We start from the raw sequence: 16,290 nt of genomic DNA on the forward strand, positions 1-16,290 counted from the left end.
TTTTTCCTTATTTTTATGTTATTTTTATCATCATCCCTCACCCTCTCTCTCTCTCTCTCTCTCTCTCTCTCTCTCTCTCTCTCTCTCTTGATTAGTTGCGTCCGACTGTCTACTTTTTAACGTTTTTCTCCTCCTTTTTTACTCCCTCTCTTTCTTCCTTTTTATATTTATTACCGCGTTTGTTTGTTTTCGTTTTATTTTTCCTCCCTCTTTTCTTTTTGGCATGGAAGCTTTTTTCTTTTTTCTTTCTACTTTTACTGTGGTGAAGAGGAACGCGGGAGAGGAGGAGGAGGAGGAGGAGGAGGAGGAGGAGGAGGAGGTAATCTTTAATCTTTCTTTCCTTTAAACTCTCCTCATCGCCTTTTGACCAGTACACACACACACACACACACACACACACACACACACACACACACACACACACACACACACACACGGAGAGAGAGAGAGAGAGAGAGAGAGAGAGAGAGAGAGAGAGAGAGAGAGAGAGAGAGAGAGAGAGAGAGAGAGAGAGAGAGAGAGAGAGTTTTAATTGGCAACTCTTTTTAATTGTTTCTGCGATAAATTAAGTAAACTTTCCACTCTCGTTTTTTTTCTTTCCTTCAAAACAAAACAACGGTGTGTGTGTGTGTGTGTGTGTGTGTGTGTGTGTGTGTGTGTGTGTGTGTGTGTGTGTGTGTGTGTGTGTGTGTGTGTGTGTGTGTGTGTGTGAAATATAAAAGTCTCTCTCTCTCTCTCTCTCTCTCTCTCTCTCTCTCTCTCTCTCTCTCTCTCTCTCTCTCTCTCTCTCTCTCATGATGAAAAGTACGTGTGTTTTAAAGTCGCCCCTCCAAACTTCCACCAAACTGCTGCACATTAAGGCAATTACTAACAATTGTTGTAATCACGCGCCCTTAATATTTACATGTAACAAGGTATATGCTGACCATCAATATAATTACTGCCGATTGATTCATTCCTCTTAATTACAACGCGATTACTCACCTGGGCCGTGTTGCCTACCTGTCTTCTTAATTACTGGTCTACTGATGCTCCCTGCCTCGTCAATAACAAGATCTCGGAAATTTTTTACAATAATTGTGAATGTTTGTTGTGTATAATTTTGAAAGAAGAGCTCAGTTTATTGAATTATTTATCTCTTATTTAATTACTCTTGTCATGTTGAAAAGGACTTGATTATTTTTTATCAGCCAATGTTTTGTTATTATTATTTTTTTGCTTTCGTGATTCATATTGAAAAGACATTTATTTATGAGGTGATGTAGTTGATTTTTTTTTCATTAGTTTCTCATACTGAAAAGGACTTGATTTTTTTTTTTTTGTATTAGCCGATATTTTATTATTATTATTATTTTGTTGTGCAGGTCTAGCTCATATTGAAAAGATCTTCATTGATATCTCTTTAGTTCCCTGAGTTTTTTTTATTTTCATTATTTGTTCATTTATTATTGAATTTCACTTTATTTTTTTTATTTGTAATCATAGGTTTTATTATCTTTTTTGCACTTGTAAGTTGTATTGTTATTAAAAGAAGCGATTTAATGAATAACTTTTTTTTTCTAGATGTAAAATCGTGTTTATAGTTTCATTACATTTATTATGCATCGCTTTGTAGTTCATTGATAATTTTCATTCACGACATATTATTCCAAATTTCGACGAAAGACTGAGTAACCGACTGTATGAATACTACTGGATGTGCAATTAGTATGGTGGGATTTAAATTGTTTCTGTTATGCTACTTAATAAATCTTTCATAGATTGTTGTTCTATCAGTAATGTCCAATAACAGTATAGTTATCTAAGGTGTAACGTAACCTATTAATTTTACCGACAGAAATAACATATTGCTGATATTCATATGTGCTACATCGTTCTTGTTTCATCACAGCTTCCGCTTCCTACCGGGTGCTATAAGTAGTATTCTGGTCTCGATGTCAGCGGTGGTATTCGCTGCAATATCACACTGTCGAGACTCACATTCCTTTTTGTATATTGCGTCTTAAATCATTGATAGTTCTTGTTGTCTTGTTCTATATAATTCACATTCCATCGTTCACTTGCCTAGAATTCTTAAAACAGGATCAAAGGAAAATATAAGGTATCAATTTCATTCACAGTAATATAATACGGCCTGAATTCACTGTATTGCTTCATAAATCAGTATTAATTTCTTGCTTTGCGCTTAAACTCCATTCACAGTTCGGTTACGTAAGCTGTGACGCAACTTGTCCCATGAGTTTTATAATCTGTGAAAGATAATGTGGCCTAGATTCACTATATTGCCTCATAAATCAGTGCTAATGTCTTGTCCCATCACAGTTTTCTATAGTGACACCCGTAATGCGCCACACTAGTGTTTCCCGAAGCTATAATCTATAAAATATTATGAGTAACACCTTGTTCCATGGTAATTGCTTTGTTAAAATGGAGTATTGACAGTGACGGCGCGGCGCAGACTATGGCCGGGTAATATTGGCCGTAATGCGGTGCTGTATTTTACGAGGCTATAACCAAGAGGAACTCGCAGCGCCGGGTGATCGTAATTTGATTCTCACAGCTCAGTATTGCGAGTGATAACAAGGCATGAATGGCTGCCACGGTTTTACTTACCTGACTGTGATTACCGTGTGGCGTGGTGTGTTAAGTGGCTGTTACTTATAATGTGTGGGTAGGTCTTGAGTCAGTAAGTGTCAAGACATCCCTGGAACTAAATCTGATTTTCTAGTTTTACTTGATTGATTGTTATGTGGCGTTGTGTTCTTAGTGGGTGTTAATGTAGTCGTAATGTGTGACTAGACGTTGAGTAGATGAGTGTCAAAATGCCTCTGGATTGATTTCTTTAAGTAATTTTTACAATACTTTTTGTAATTATTGTACTTGATCAGTTTTTTTTTTTTTTTTCAAGTTTTGAGGGAGCTTCAGCTAAGCTTTTTTGCTCTCTTATAATTTTCTCACTTGCTACGATCCGTTTTCTTATTGTATAAATATAAACAAAATTACTTGTTGATTTTGTAACTTTCTGTTGTGCATCTTTTTAAGAAACAGAAATCCAAATTTTTATAATTATTTAAAAAGTTTTCTAGTCAATGGCGAGTTGTCTGTACATGTAAATTGAGAAAGAAAAAGACTTCAGGTACTGACACTCTGCAAGGGCAATGACACAACTTGCTATACGCGTATTTACCAAGAGGAGTGACACAAACACCCTGCACAAAGACACGCTGTAGGTGGGTGGGTAGAACTGCTAACTTTCACCTTTGTATAATTTCTGAATGGAGCAAAGAGAAACTTGTGAAACTTGTGCGGTCCTCAGCGCCTCGAGAACTCACTTCCTCCTCCTGTCACCTAAACACAACCTTCCACACAGCAGCGCTCCTCACGACATTTGACACAACTCTTCTCTTTTTAAACACTCACTGACACCTTCCCTGTCCTTCACCAAGGTAGACATTACGTATTCTAACCTTTGCTACATTGTCGTTACGTTTTCAGTTCCGTTTTGTATCTTTTCTGTCAATTTTTCAGTAGACTCTATTAAGGGGTCTGTCCGTCTATGTACTGTACTAGTATGTGTCTTGTGTTCCTTTCATTTTGGGAGAAGATATGAGGAGATGCAAGGAGAAGATGAGAAGGAGGGAAAGGAAAAGGAGGAATATGAGGAGAAAAACAAGGAGGAGGAAGAGAAAGATGATGAACACAAAGGAAGAAATACAATTAAATACAAAGAAGGAACAAACATTAGCAGATCTTTTGGTCCTTGCGGAACTATTTCTGGGGTCTGCACTATGGAACGTACAATAAGAGGGAAACGATAGCAAAGTTCAAAGTTCCTTCCCATCCAAAACTGACAGGCTGAAAAGAATAAATACCAACAGTGTAGAGAAGCTGTGCATAAATTTTAAAGGAAAGAGATACGAAATAACACTATACTTTTATCCAGAGCTCGACAACCATCAACACCCCTTCCCTCCAAGAAAAAAAAAAAAAACATTATTTCATACTTAACTAAACCTAATTGAAATTTAAACTTAATATACTATGACGGCGAACAATATCTCAAATGTTGATAAATGTCCATCAAAAAAACCTGTCTACTCTATTTTGTACGCTATAACTGTTGTACTATCTACATAATTAACAGACAAAAGTTCCAAATGTTAAAGATCCGAGGGAAAAAATGTTTGGCTTCATTTGATGTGAATAAAACATTTTACTTAACAGAGCGAAGTCTCGATCTACAGACCTATGGGTGTGTTACGGGCCCAGCATGCTTCCACTGTGCTGCTCTGCTTTGTGAAAGGAAGGGCGGGAAGAGCAGGAGGAGGAAGAAGGGAAAAAGAAAGAAAAAAAGGAAATTGCCTTATATAACGTTGAAAATAATTAATGAAAGGGTTATTTTATCATAATGCCAAGAGAGAGAGAGAGAGAGAGAGAGAGAGAGAGAGAGAGAGAGAGAGAGAGAGAGAGAGTTCACTTACCTTTTGATGCACAGAGAATCAACTTAACAAATAAACGGCAATAGAGAGAGAGAGAGAGAGAGAGAGAGAGAGAGAGAGAGAGAGAGAGAGAGAGAGTTCACTTACCTTTTGATGCACAGAGAATCAACTTAACAAATAAATGGCAATAGAGAGAGAGAGAGAGAGAGAGAGAGAGAGAGAGAGAGAGAGAGAGAGAGAGAGAGAGAGAGAAACTTTAGGCTGAGTATCTTAACACATATTTTCAATCATGTGTTTCTATTGGCTCTATCTTAGCTTAGACCGCGCTGAGCTCCTCCTGACACTCGCTGGCAATGGGATTCGACCTGTCGCCAGGGCATCACTGTCAAGGCGTAATCCACTCAGCCATCACGCTCCCACAGAGGATTACTGGCTGAACGAACTAATTGGTCCTCAACTCAAGGCTCTCTGCTCTCTCTCTCTCTCTCTCTCTCTCTCTCTCTCTCTCTCTCTCTCTCTCTCTCTCTGATGGATTTTTTTTTATTGTTTAAGGTAATTCTCTGTATCTGCACATCAAAAGGTCAGTGAACTCTCTCTCTCTCTCTCTCTCTCTCTCTCTCTCTCTCTCTCTCTCTCTCTCTCTCTCTCTCTCTCTCTCTCTCTCTCTCTGTGTGTGTGTGTGTGTGTGTGTGTGTGTGTGTGTGTTGATGCTGTTGTTGTTGCCGTTGTTCTATTGATTTCTTCTTTAATAATTTATATGTAAATGTGCATGTTCACTTTATTCTGTCTATGTATATCTATCGATCTATCTTTCAGTTTACATACCTATTTGTTTGTCTGTCTGTCTGTATAACTATCTGCCTGGCAGTCTGGCCGTCTGTTAGTCTGTAGGTCTCTTTCATTGTCTGTCTGTCTGTCTGTCTGTCTGTACGTATGTATGTTTGCCTGTCTGTCTATGAATCCAACTGTGTGTGTGTGTGTGTGTGTGTGTGTGTGGTGCGGTGGAAGGCGTGCGTGCGTGCGTGTCTTTCGCTTGTCACCCAGGCCATGCATTATTAACGCCATGCACGTAATTAATAGGAACATTTCATTTCATGCAGATCCGTTCACCCGCCGACAATTGCATTATAATTGGGGCTTTTTTGTCGTCTTTTTGTGGCCGCTCGCTTTCATTGTCACGTGATACAGGATGTTGGTCTAAAAATGATTAATTACATTTGTTATATGTGTAAGATAATTTTTTATACCTCTATCTAGTTGTTTTCTTCCTTCTTTTTATTTTTTTTCCTGCTTCTTCCTTTTTATGAGTATATGGAAGACAGTTTTCTATTTTTCCTACACTGAATGATAAAGTAAGGATTGTTCTTGCTGTATATGTTATTTCGTAAGGTCTCCCTGCCTCTGAAATTTTAGATTCTTCAACTTTTTTTTTCAGGTTTTCTGTAGAAACATTACTGTCATTTTGTCTTCATGAATTGTCGTTTTAAGCCTAGTTTCTTTATCTAATGTCATGTAAGCTTTCTTCCATCTTTTATTTATTTTGTTTTATTTCATTTGATTTTATTCTACTGAGCTATCTATTATCATTGCTATTTTTTTCATATATTTAGTTTTTTTTAATGGTGCAGTTTTATATTCCCTTCCTTTATGAATACCATGATAGGGACAGGGGCAGCTGTGTTACCTGCACCACTTATAAACGTTTCTCTGCCTTTATGTAGATTTATGTTAACCTTCCCCTTTCTGACCTACTTATTTGTGTTCCTCGCCTTTCAGTACACTTTTTTTGTACACTTAATGAAAATGGGAAGGTAAGGACTGTTCTATTATATGCATTATTTTCAAACCTCCATTTTATCTTTTGTGAGGCTTTCTTTTTTTTTTTTTGTTCTTTTCATTTTCCTGCGCTGTCCAGTTCACAGTTTTCCTTCATTAAAAGGCAGTGAGGGGTTTTTTTTTTTTTTTTTATCCGTTATTCCCACACGTCTGTCTGAGTTAAAAGATAGCCAAGTTTGATAGACTGACTGACTGATTACCCTAGACTCAGCAGCGACATCACCGTATGGCGCCATGCATACAATTACTTCTAAAATTCGTGTAAAATAAATAAATAAATGCTGAAAATGAGATAAAAATGACACAGAATAAAATATATCCCCTTCCCCCTTCAAAAAAAAAGAAAAGAAAAAAATTGCGTAATAAACCAAAATTGGAAAACGAGGTGGTATTTGAGTCTGAAAAAGTTAAATATGTCAGACCTTCCGTGTGCTGTCCCCACCCTTCTAAAAAAAGGTCCATTTTTTGTATTCGGTGCATGCATGACCTTTCTACCTGCCTGTAAATCATATAAAAACACTGTCACACCATTACCCTCGCGAACTGCCTGACTGCATGACGCTTTCTCCTGGCAATATATAATGCGTCTTGGTGCGTACTATTTTTGTGGCTCGTAAATAGGGTTAATGAAAGAAGACTGAGGAGGACAAGGAGGAGGAAGAGGAGGAGGGGGAAGAGGAGGAGAGAGGAGGTGGTGGTGGTGATGATGGAAGAGGAAAAGGGTATTAGGTGCTTGCTTGTCTTTCTACCGCCACCATCACCACCACCACTACGACCATCAACAACAACAACAACAACAATAACAACAACAGCAACAACAACAAAAGCAACAGCAACAGCAGCCACCACCACCACCACCACCACCACCACCTCCACCACCACCACCATCAACAACAACAAGTCCATCGAAGTTTTGCGTTAAAAGCGGATTGGCGACTTGAATGGAAGAGAGAGAGAGAGAGAGAGAGAGAGAGAGAGAGAGAGAGAGAGAGAGAGAGAGAGAGAGAGAGAGAGAGAGAGAGAGAGAGAGAGAGGGGGGGAGAAGGGCCGTGTAACAAAACCGAACTAACAATCATCTTTCAAACTTGAATTTAATAAACGCCTCCACAAGAACATCATCATTCATGAAATTTTTCCCCATTCATGTCTTGTAAGAGAGAGAGAGAGAGAGAGAGAGAGAGAGAGAGAGAGAGAGAGAGAGAGAGAGAGAGAGAGAGAGAGAGAGACATATTTTCGGCTTTGCTAGACTGTTTCCGTGCTATTCCAAACCATTTCTCTCTCTCTCTCTCTCTCTCTCTCTCTCTCTCTCTCTCTCTCTCTCTCTCTCTCTCTCTCTCTCTCTCTCTCTCTCTCTCTCTCTTTTCATGTCTCACTGATTATTCAGATCTCTTATCGCTCCATATGTGTGTGTGTGTATGTGTGTAGTGGGCAGAAAGTCACGACAGAAGCACACACACACACACACACACACACACACACACACACACACACACACACACACACATACATACATACACGATTTATCAGTCATGTACGACAAAGCATTAACACGCACATGAAAACGCTCACACACAGAAGGCATAACCTCCATACCACACCAAACGCTCCGCTGTAAACAAAATGTATTATGCACTTTTATGCAGTTTAGTGCGAACGCCAACACATGTATATAATATGGGCATGTATATATACACTGTACATCTGCACACGATTCCTTGTTTTGTTCTGCTCTGTTCTGCCTCTTGTATTTATTTATTTATTTATTTATTTACTTTTTTTCGCGGAATACTGTTTTAGCGGTTTATTGTTTTCAAAATCCTTTGTGATGCCTGCCTGTCGTGTGTGTATTTTGCTTGATTGGTAGAGCTTGTATTACCTGTATTCACCTGTAGTTACCTGTAATGAGTTATGCTGTTGCTGTTCTCCTGTGTGATGTGGACGAAATGGTGGTGGTGGTGGTGGTAGTGGTGGTTAGGAGAACAGGAATCAGAAGGGGAGTCAGACGGAATAGCACAATGAAAGAGCAAACAGCAGCAGACGTGTTGGTCCTTACGGGATTGTTTGTAGATGCTATACTATGTCACATACAGTTAGATAAATAAGATAGCACCATAAGCGGAGGCGGAGGAGGAGGCGGAAGAGGAGAAAAAGTGAAAATAAGCAAAGTTAAAAATCAAAACTTAAGGGAGACAAAATAATGAGGAGTAAGAGAAAAAGTAGTTGGAGGAGGAGGAGGAGGATAAGGAGGAGGAGGAGAAGGAAGAAAAAGAAGAGGAGAAAGAAGAGGAGAGAGGAACGCAGAAAAGAAAGCAAGGAACCATGAAAAAAAAAATTAAGATGGCAGAGATGTAACAAAGCGAGAGAAAAAAAAAAAAGCAAGAGAATGAGGAAGAAGTTGAAGGAAGTACCGTAAGAAAGAAAGAGAAAGATAGGAAGAAAGAAAAGAAGAAAGGGATGGGGGTGAATGAGTACCAGGCAGCCGAGGGAGACGAGAGGAACGGAGAAAGTGGAGGGGGAGAAAAGTGAGGTGATTATCAACTCTTACTACTTAGGAGAATTGTAAGTGACATTCTCTCCTTCAGAAGCGCAAGTAATCATCTGGGCAGTGTTCATACAGGTGTTGCGGTGAAAGACGTAGGCAAGGTGGCAACTCAAGGAAAGTGTCATGCGCGGGAAGGCGAAGTTTCCATTCTTAGTTATGGAGAGAGAGAGAGAGAGAGAGAGAGAGAGAGAGAGAGAGAGAGAGAGAGAGAGAGAGAGAGAGATGGGGGAGGAGAGGGACGGGGCTGGATGGAGGATGTAAAGATGTAAGGAGAGGAGGAAGGGGGTACGGAGTGGTGGATGGAGTAGGGAGGTAAGGAGAGGAGGAAGGGGGAACGGAGGGATGGAGGCACGAGGAAAGGAGAGAAAGGGGGGACGCAGGGTGGAGGAAGGAATGGAGGAAAGGAGAGAGAGGACACAAGGAGGAGGGAGGAAAGGAGAGAACAGAGGAAAAAGGGAGGAAGTAGGGAGGGAAGGAGAGAATGGAGGGGAAGGGCACAGGGGTAGGAGGTGTAGGAAGAAGGGGAAGTAATGTGTACATGTTTATTATTCATTAATTATGAGTTATTTTTTGTGTATTTTTCGTCTCTCTCTCTCTCTCTCTCTCTCTGAAAACATCTCAAGTATTTTTTAAGTTGTTTTAAAGACTTATCGAACGTTCTTAAGGATCCTTGTAACGTCTACAAAAAGAGTAATACATGCACGTATCCCGGAGATTAGGGTATGCAGATAGACAGATAGATGTTTCTTGCACATTATAATTCATGAGACAGTCACTGAGCTCCATGTCGGTGTTACAATAGGAAAGAAACGCCGAGTCATATGATACCAGGTAAAAGGCATTCAAATGATTTACTGTGAGTGAGTGAGTGAGACTGCATTGGCGCGGTGATATGAGTGATATGTGCTTTATCTTTAAACAGAGAGAGAGAGAGAGAGAGAGAGAGAGAGAGAGAGAGAGAGAGAGAGAGGGTAGTGTAGGTGAGTGTCGCTGGGAGAGAAGTAGCCGTAGCGAGTGAGTGAGTCTGCGCGCGCACTCTTCTCTCTCGCACCTTGATACGGGAAGTTGCCAAACATCTTCCCTTCACTTTCCTTCTTTATGAAAACCCTTACCTCCTCACCTAACACCTCTGACACACCTATGCAGTCACCACAGGGGGGAGTGTGAGGCGAGGTGACATGTAGGTACTGAAAAGGCAACCGTGGGGAGTATCTGGAGGCGGTGTAGGAGGAGGAGGTGGGTGGGGCGGCGAGCAGGTTGAGGGAGGGCAGGTTGGAGGGCTGGCCTGCCGCTCACTCGGTCAGAGGTGGCACTCACATGCACGTAGCGGCAGACACGCGTGCCTCCAGCTCCCTCCGTGTCTCCTGTAGCCTCCGTACCTGGATAAGTTACCTGTACCGTGAAGATGGAGACGTGCGCTGGAAAATAATCGCATCTCGCCTGTGACTCATTCTTGTTTGTCTCGAGTGAAATTTTTGAAGGTGAGAGGGAGAGGGAGAGGGAGGGGAGAGAGTCAGAATCCCTCGCCGATCTGAAATGTAATTAGCACGGCCATGAAGGGTTGATGATTGGAAGTTTGGTACCTGTTTGGGTTGTGTCTAGTGCAGGATTACCGAGGAGGTGTTGGTGCAAAGCTCAGGTACCGAGCGGGTGTTGTTACTGAGGCCGCCAAGTGAGTAACTAAGAGGTCATCCATAAGCAATCAGTTCCGGAAACAGTGAGCGAGGCATTGCTCGGAAAAAAAAAAAAAAGTAAATATATAAAAGAAAGACTGGTGAATTATCTGCCAACGCACACTGTTTGGTTTTCGCTGTAAAGAGAAAGAAAAAAGTGTAAGAAAGGACATTAGAGAGCGGCAGTGACAGCAGTGCGGGCGTGAGTGACAGAAGTGATTGCACGTCCCCGGGATCACCAGTGTTGGACCAGGTGGAGGCAGCGGAGGGGTGCGGCGCCCCCCACACGGAGCAGCACCTAAGGTAATACAACCACGCGTGAAATAACTACGACTCGTGTCTTTTTAAGCAGGTGTAAATGCCACGGGCAAGACCCAGCTTGGTCATTTCGTGGGCTGTATTTTTCTATAAGTGTACCATGAATGTATATTGGATTTTGTGATTACTTAGCCTTTTATTCCAAACCGGCGCGTGTACTGCTGCGGCTCCAAGTGAGAGAAAGCACTTGTACCGAGAATTTGCCAGCCATTCCGGTACACCAAACTTTAATTTTACCATTTTTTTGTGGCGTGCGAATCTCCCCACACGTTTTTCTTTTTCCTTTTTTTTTTTTTTTTTTTATTATTGCACCCCTATTATTCTCCTGACGTGGGCTCAATTCGGTTTTTTGTTTGTGTCAATGGGACGATTTATCTGGCGGCAGGAGGGCATCGAGAAGCTGGACATATTCACAAAATTTTTTCACGCTCAAATTTCGCGAACAAAGCGTGAATTGATAGGCAGTACTTTTACCGGCATCCCATTATGAGCGGCGGGGAGGTCAATTTCATTTCATATAGAGGTGGGGCGTGGCAAAGGCCAGAGAGGGAAAGGGAAGAAGGGCCCTTGGGACTTATTGATACTGTCCTTGACTTATTGGGAGGAAGAAACTTGAGACTTTTCTAGAGTTCTGCTACAGAGAGAGAGAGAGAGAGAGAGAGAGAGAGAGAGAGAGAGAGAGAGAGAGAGAGAGAGAGAGAGAGAGAGAGAGAGAGAGAGAGAGAAAATATATGAGTAATTGCTTATGTTTATCATGATTCTGTCTTTCTTTGTGTTTGTAACTGTCTGTCTGTTTGTCTGTTTCTTTTTTTGTCTGTCTATCTGTCTGTCTGTCTGTCTATCTGTCTGTCTGCTTTGCTTTGTATAGGCTAGCTACTATTGTACCTTTACCGGTATATACTATTAAATAATAATTATATTGTACAATTACTAGTGGTGATTAAATGTTTCAAACCTCTCTCTCTCTCTCTCTCTCTCTCTCTCTCTCTCTCTCTCTCTCTCTCTCTCTCTCTCTCTCTCTCTCTCTCTCTCTCTCTCTCTCTCTCTCTCTCTCTCTCTCTCTCTCTCTCTCTCTCTCTCTCACACACACACACACACACACACACACTGCTCTGAATGGACAAGCACACACCCATCACACTCTTCACCTTCCTTCACAACTAAGCAGCAGTGCATGACGCCTTGCAGAGATCACTTTTATCACTGGTCTCGTTGTCTTCTTTGTTTTATCATTTTCCTTCCACTGTACAGAAAAGCGTCGTGTGTTGTCAAATTTCCCCCCCCCAACGAGAAGTAAACATAAATCCTTACCCCGTGACGTGAAGTTCAATTTGTAATGCCTCGTTAGTTACTCCTTGAAAATTAAAAGGCCTTAAAAATATATACGAGTATATGATATAAAAAGTATAGGAAATAGAAAATTGTACAGTTACTAACATTTTTTTCCAATTTTTAAAGATACTGTGCACAGGACGGGAAAATAAATACCCTTCTCCAGATTTAAATACCCCAAATTAAAAACCCCTTAAAAAAAAAAAACACACACACACAATATAAAAAACACAGAATAAAAAAAAAAAGTAGGGTATTGAACATTTTCTTTCCATTTATAAGGCACTGTATACAGGACGGGAGGAATAAATGGCCTCCTCCATAGATCAGGTTCCATATCCATTAGGGAGACGCTTATTATAATGGGCTGGGAAATGGCAGGTTAAGGGAGAGGTAAAGAGACGCGCTTAATCAAGTTACACCTGGATAGGAGATCATAAAGGGGAAGTAATTTTAAGATTTCCAAAGAGCAGAGCGGAAAATAATATTGTTATCAGAGCCCTATTACTCTCCAGTCTCTCTTTTCTCTCTCTTATTTCTTCCTTCTCTTCTCTTCTCCTCCTTCTTACTCTCCAATCTCTATTTTTCTCTCTTATTTCTCCCTTGTCTTCCTCTTCTTTCTTCCTTCTTACTTCCTAATCTTTCTTTTCTCTCTTATTTCCTCCTTGTCTTCCTCTTCTTTCTTCCTTCCTACTTCCTAATCTTTCTTTTCTCTCTTATTTCCTCCTTGTCTTCCTCTTCTTTCTTCCTTCTTGCTTCCTAATCCTTTTTCTCTCTTATTTCATACTTCTTTTCCTCCTCTTCCTTTTCCTACTACTTTCCAGTATTTCTTTTCTGTTTGATTTTTTTTTCTCTCTTCCTTCTCCTCCTCCTTCTTCCTTGTTATTTTTCCAAATGTTCTTTTTCCTCTTATTTTTTTCTTTTTCTCCTTTCCTTCTTCCATATTACTCTCTAATGTTTCTTTTCTCTCTCAATTCTTTCCTTTCTCTTCGTCTCCCTTTTTCCTCATAACTTTCCCATTTTTCTTTTCCTCTTATACCTCACTTCTCTTCCTCTCCTCATTTTCCTTCCTGTCCTTTATAATTATTTCTCTCTTCCTCTGCCTTGCTTCAACCTCCTATCTTCCTCCTCCTCCTCCTCCTCCTGCTCATCCTTCGTCTCCTTTCCCTTCCTGTCCTTTTAATTATTTCTGTCTTCCTCCGTCTCACTCCTCTTTCTGGGTTTCTATCTTCTCGTTTTATTTTTTTCTCGCTCTTTCTTTTGCCTCAACTACCTGCCAATTCTCTCCTTCATTCTCTCCTCCTTCATTCTCTCCTTCGCTGGTCAGGGATACAAGTTCGTAATTCGGGGCTCTGATTCAGACATTTCCCCATCTTTTATTTCCTCGTCGTCATGTTTTCCTTCTTTTCTTCCTCCATTTTCTTATTTTTCTTTCTTTTTTTTATATAATTCTTGTGCGGTTTATATCATTAGCAATGCTGGATCGAAGAAACTACCTCTCTCTCTCTCTCTCTCTCTCTCTCTCTCTCTCTCTCTCTCTCTCTCTCTCTCTCTCTCTCTCTCTCTCTCTCTCTCTCTCTCTCTCTCTCTCTCTCTCTTTTGTAGCGGTGATAACTTTTTTAATTCATCCATGTTTTCTTTTTGTAGTAGTAATAGTAGTAGTAGCAGTAGTAGTAGTAGTTGTTGTTGTTATTGTTGTTGTTGTTGTTGTAGTTGTAGTAGTAGCAGAAGAACAAGAAGAAGAGCTTTTTGTCGTTTATTTCTTCTTATAATCTTTCCCTATTAATTTCCAATCCGAATCAGCACAACACATTTTCCTGGTCATGGCGCGAGGTAGGCTGGAAAGGACCTTTGTGTAGAGAGAAGCACACGGCGGCTGCTGGTTATGATTAAGGCGATTATGAGGCGGAGGAGGAGGAGGAGGAGAACAAATTAGTAGGTAAACCAGTAGACAATGTGCCTCATGATTCTAATTGTCTGCTGGAGGAGGAGGAGGAGGAGGAGGAGAGAGGATAAGGAGTGGTGGAGGAGGAGGAAAAATTAATGCAAGTACCAGGTAATGTAGCTCATAGATTTAGTTGTTCATAATGCAGCTGATGATGATGAGGAAGGAGAAGGAGAAGGAGGAGGAGGAGGAGGAGGAGGAGGAGGAGGAGGAGAAGGAGGAGGAGGAGGAGGAGGAGGAGGAGGAGGAGTAATAAATAAAAGTGAAAGTCTACAATTGCCCATAATGAAGAGAGATACTTGTTAGTGGTGGTGGTGTTGGTAGTGGTGGTGCTAAGAAGGATGATGGATACAGGGGGTGTCTAAGCCTATACCCAAAGGCCCAACACTACAGTAGGCCTAAGGAAGAAACCACAGCCTCGTTAAAGAGATTCTTGTGAGTTGTTGAGCAGGTGTGTGAGTGAGAGCACCTGTGTACCTGTGTTCTTGGAGTGGGTCGCATTTACTCACTGCAGAGGTACACTGAGGTTCTTTCGAGGAAGTCATGAAAGATTCAAACCTTTGTTCTGAGTTTAAGAATTTGTGATTGATTTGTTTTAGTAAAGGAATATTTGCCTAACGGAAAGCAGCTCTTGTGTTCACTGAAGGAAGAATGTTCGTGTGCTTTTAAAAGAATATTTGCTTGTTTCATGATCGTTACAAGAGTAGAGTACGGACTGCAACGCATTTCGTGTTCACTGAAAGAATATTTGGGCATTTTTTGATTGGTCTCTATTTACTATAACAATATTTGTGTATTTTGAAGTGTTCCGTGTTCACTAAAAGAATATTTCTATATTTTAAGATGATCCTTTTCATTAAAGAAATATTTGCGTAACAGAAAGTAGCTCACGTTCACAATGAGACTGTTTATCTATTTGAAAGTGGAACAATAAAAAATAACAAAAATACTTCACCTTCACTAAAAATAACATTTGGGTACGTTAAAGTAGCTCGTGTTTGTCCACCATACAGTAGCCTGTGACACTTTTTTCCTTCCCCGCGAGGAGAGGAAACTGTCCAAAGGCTTGAAAACAAACTTCGGGAAACGAAAACACCCTTGAAGTGCCGAGCCAAACAAAGAAAACACAAGGACACTCACCAGCAGCGGGAGAAAGGAGGCCAGTCTGCTGTGAAGTCTTAAAACAAATACACATAAAGATCAAATAATAATAGAAATACTAGTGATAAAACTCTCTCATTTCTTATTAAGTTGAAAAGATTACTGGGTTTACTTCACCTGGTTCTCCGCATCACGTCACTTCGCTTCTCATAACAAACACATGTTAGAAAGATATGATGATAATATGTAGTGATAAGACTCCAACAGTTCTTATTAAGTTAAAAATGATTACTAGTTTTGCCTCACACACTGCTTTGGTCAACATCACTTTGCTTCTTAAAATAAACACATCTTTGAGCTAAATAATGGTAATAATAGTGATAAAACTCAAACAATTTTTATGAAGTTTCAAAGAATACCAGATTTTCTTCACGTGTTGTTTTATTTAACTTCTTATAACACACACACACACAAAAAAAATGATATGGTCATAACAATGATAGTAACAAGTATTACTGCTGCTGCTGTTGCTACTACTACTACTACTACTACTACTACTACTACTACTACTACTACTACTACTACTTCTACTTCTACTTCTACTACTACTACTGTTACTACTACTACTACTGAAGAGAGAGACCACTTTTACCTAAACTCTCCTGGGACGTAGCATGTACACGAGAAACAGTAACTCTGTTTACAAAGTTCCACCTAAAGTCCACTGCCGTCTCTTCCTCATACGCGGGACTCATTTTCTACCCACGCCACAATATGTAACATTCATACTCGGGTAATGATTAAACATTATTCCCAGTTTTATCGTGGGTTGCAAAGGTCACTGCCATCTCTTACCTGTTTCATTAATTAAAAACAAGTAACTCGACTTCTACTTCTACCACAATACGTAGGATTTACACGCGGCTCTTGTTTAAATATTAATTCCCAATGGCAGTAACATCAGTACCATCCCTTCCTCACCTCATTTATTAGCAACACGTATGTATAACTAACCTACAGCACACTGCACATAAACGCAGCTTATAATTAAACGCTAACTCCCAATATCGTTATAAGATTACGCAGGTCACTCACTACCTATTC

At 40.3% G+C, this 16,290-nt stretch overlaps 1 protein-coding gene across 2 annotated transcripts in view; it reads left to right on the forward strand.

Annotated features, from left to right (window-relative positions):
• The first annotated feature begins 9,945 nt into the window (after positions 1-9,945).
• LOC135112047 (junctional adhesion molecule B-like) overlaps positions 9,946-16,290 on the forward strand; it is a 155,793-nt gene continuing 149,448 nt past the window's right edge. The window contains exon 1 of one of the 2 annotated variants that reach the window (XM_064025919.1): positions 9,946-10,793. The gene's annotated coding sequence lies outside the window, so the exon portion shown is untranslated. The remainder of the gene's footprint in view (positions 10,794-16,290) is intronic. The other variant, XM_064025920.1, reaches the window with a different exon arrangement.

The sequence above is a fragment of the Scylla paramamosain genome, chromosome 23 (assembly GCF_035594125.1).
Source record: "Scylla paramamosain isolate STU-SP2022 chromosome 23, ASM3559412v1, whole genome shotgun sequence".
NCBI lineage: Eukaryota > Metazoa > Arthropoda > Malacostraca > Decapoda > Portunidae > Scylla > Scylla paramamosain.